Below are 3,501 nucleotides of genomic sequence, written 5' to 3'. Positions count from 1 at the left end.
CTGGTCATAGTATTTGGGTATATATAGACATAGATTTAACACCATTGTGACTTCTCTTGAGACAGAACAACCCCAAAAGAAAACTTCAAAATGTGCAAGAGTGATAAATACCAAACTTTCTGATCTACAAATGTGTATGTATAAAATGCCAGCCATTTCTAGAATCATCCAGCGACCACATGTTCACGGCTAGGTGTCTGGTGTTGGCAGTGCTAATTGTTGGAACATGTCACATGTGTTGGCCCCAATTATTCTTATGTCATTTACCAAACATGTTTGCAGGGACGGGACAGTCTGGGGTCCTCGGTGGGTGAAAGCCCTTCTTTTTATAAGCAGAAACCCCAAGCAGCTGGCTGCTCTGGTGAGCCTGAAGGTGTCACTGTCTTTATGCTTTGGTGAACAATCAAATGTCAGTAGCCTCTGGCGACCAGGGTGGGACAAGACTGCAGTTTGGGTCGAATGTGTCTGGATCCATCCTGTTGACCCTAAATGTGGAATAATTCTTCCATTTTCTCCATGTTGCAATAGTCTGGTCCCACAGATCGCTTCAGCATGACCACATGGATAACAGTGAATTCATCTTGTGTCAGTTTCCACAGGTTTCCATTCCTCTTGCTGCATTAGATCTGCCAGCTGCAGAATGTGTGGCCAAGATCTCATGATAAAACTGCATATCAGGGCTTCCCTGGTGGCGCAGTGGTTGAGAGCCCGCCTGCCGATGCAGGGGACACGGGTTCGTGCCCCGGTCCGGGAAGATCCCACATGCCGCGGAGCGGCTGGGCCCGTGAGCCATGGCTGTTGAGCCTGCGTGTCCAGAGCCTGTGCTCCGCAACAGGAGAGGCCACAACAGCGTGAGGCCCACGTACCGAAAAAAAACAAAAAAAACAAAAAACTGCACATCACAGCCCTTCAACCGCTGAATGCTGTGCAGTACTCAGATAAGCAGCTGCTTTAAGGCCCTGTTTAGGGGAGGAGACTGACTAGTGTAATTGATCGCATCACTTTTATTGGGCTGATCTGCAGATACATTCAGCAAGGAATTGTTCTGGTGTGGGCGAAAGCAGGACAAAACAGTGCCATGAATCTGCTCGTGAATCTGCTCTCAGAGAGCCGGGTCGGGGGGGTGGGGGGCTTGGGGGTGCGGTTCCTGGCTCCCCTTGTAACCTCGGGCTAATTCTTGCTTCTTGAGTTGATCTTCAAAAACCAGAAACTGGGGCTTCCCTGGTGGCGCAGTGGTTGAGAGTCTGCCTGCCGATGCAGCGGACATGGGTTCGTGCCCTGGTCCGGGAAGATGCCACGTGCCGCGGAGCGGCTGGGCCCATGAGCCATGGCCGCTGAGCCTGCGCGTCCGAAGCCTGTGCTCCGCAGCGGGAGAGGCCACGACAGTGAGAGGCCCGCGTACCACACACAAAAAAAACACAAAACCCAGAAACTGCTCCCATTCGAGCTTCTGCTGGCGCATCTGAGCAGTTTGCTTCCTTTCTGTCTCTGTCAATCTCAGAGGTATCAGTTTTTTTGAAAATTCAGCTTTATATTTGTTTTGCTTTGCAAATATTCTTGATATTTCATGTTATATTTCTTTAAAAGGTCCTTTTCAATTCATCTGTCCTTGGAAATGCAATCTCCTTCAGTTTCTTCATAATAGCCTGCTTTTCAGGTACTCCACGTTGCTGGTAATCTTAATACCTGGGAAGCCTTCCTACAAACAAGATAATAAATTGATTATAAAGAACAAAGGCATTTGCCAAGTTTCCTTCCTTCAAATACACAAATGCCATCCTCTCCATCTCTATTCCAGATACAAAGAAGTGCCCCCTCCCAACAGACATGGAAAACAAACTTAACATTACCAAAGGGGAAGGAAGGGAGGGGATAAATTAGGAGACTGGGATTGACATGTACACACTACTATATATAAAACAGATAGCTAATAAGGACCTGCTGTATAGCACAGGGAACTATACTCAACATTTTGTAATAACCTATAATAGAAAAGAATCTGAAACAGGATAGATATATACGTATGTAGGTATTACTGAATCACTTTGCTGTACACCTGAAACTAATACAATATTGTAAATCAACTATACTCCAATAATAAAAAATAATTACCAAAAAAAAGTAGTGGCCTGGAGTGATATTTTCTTTGATGGTAACATTAAAACCAAGGTTGATCAGAACATGGACTCACTCTTCTGGGCTGAGGGAAGCATCTTATTGTGAGGCATAGATAGCAGCTACTTTTTCCCCAGAATTCACAGAAAATTTCTGATCCATGTTGTCCTGTCTAAAAAATGAAGGTGTTCACTGTTTCTTCTCAATTACATCATCATATCACTTCAATTTAATCAGAAATATAGTGGGCCATAAGAGTTAGATCACCCATTTTTTAGAAAAGGGTGTAACTCAGGAACAGGCAGATGGAAGAGATGCTTCAGGCGAGGGATGTGGGAAGGGGCTCAGAGCTCCCCTACCCTTTCCACACGCTACACTCCCGGCACCCCAACGTGTTCACCAACCTGGAAGCTCCAAAATTAACCTTTTTAAAGTGAACATTTCAGTGGCATTTCATGCATTCACATCACTGCGCAACCATCCCCTGTATCCAGTTCCAGAAAATTCCACTGCTCCAAAAGAGAACTCTGGACCCATTAAGCAGTTACTTCCTATCCTCCCTGCCCCCATCTCCTGGCCATTGCCAACCTGGTTTCTATTTCTATGGAATTACAAATTCTGAATATTTCACATAAATGGGGTCCTACCATATGTGACCTTCTGTGTCTGACCTCTTTCACTGAGCATAATACTTTCAAGGTTCATCCATGTTGGAGCATGTACAGTACTTCATTTCTTTTAATGGCTGAATGATATTCCATTGAATGTATATACCATAATTTGTTCATCCATTCATCAGCTGATGGACACTTGAGTTGTTTCCACCTCTTGGCTATTGTGAATAGTGCTACTCTGAATATGTGTGTACATGTAATTATTTGAGTACCTGTTTTGAATTCTCTTGGGTATAGACCTAGGATTGGAGTTGCTGGGTTATATGATAATTCTATGTTTAAAATTTTGAGGAACTGCCAAACTATTTTCCACAGATGTGGAACCATTTGACAGTCCATAGCAATGTACGAGGGCTCCAATTTCTCCATGTCCTTGCCAACACTTGTTATTCTCCGTTTTTTTTTTAAATTACTGTAGCAGGCCCTGTGGATGTGAAAAACACTGAAGTTTTGTGCCATGTCTGCACAATTGCAAACACCTGGGATGTCCAAGTAGTGCTGGATCCCCTAGCTGAGCCAAAGCTGCTCTATATTCTCAAGTTTCCCACATCTATTCTGGCTCACACTCTGGGCAACAAAGCTTTGTGTCATATAGAAAGTTGTTCAACTTCAACATGTAAATTCAAATGTGAATCCAAGGGGCCAAGTCAAGGGACCAATATCTGAAGCAGATCCTGCGCTGCCACCTCTGGCCTGTTCTTTCCATTCTGAT

The 3,501-nt window shown here is 44.5% G+C and overlaps 1 pseudogene across 1 annotated transcript; it reads right to left on the bottom strand.

Annotated features, from left to right (window-relative positions):
* Window positions 1-899: 899 nt before the first annotated feature.
* Window positions 900-1,787, bottom strand: LOC307067889 (AMSH-like protease; annotated as a pseudogene). Its single transcript has 2 exons — window positions 1,433-1,787; window positions 900-1,210 (listed from the first exon to the last, which is right to left on the bottom strand). The product of its transcript is annotated as an AMSH-like protease (transcript).
* Between the last annotated feature and the right edge of the window lie 1,714 nt (window positions 1,788-3,501).

This window comes from Hyperoodon ampullatus (genome assembly GCF_949752795.1).
Source record: "Hyperoodon ampullatus genome assembly, chromosome: 19".
Classification (NCBI taxonomy): domain Eukaryota; kingdom Metazoa; phylum Chordata; class Mammalia; order Artiodactyla; family Ziphiidae; genus Hyperoodon; species Hyperoodon ampullatus.
This window is presented reverse-complemented; position numbering and strand designations above follow the sequence as displayed.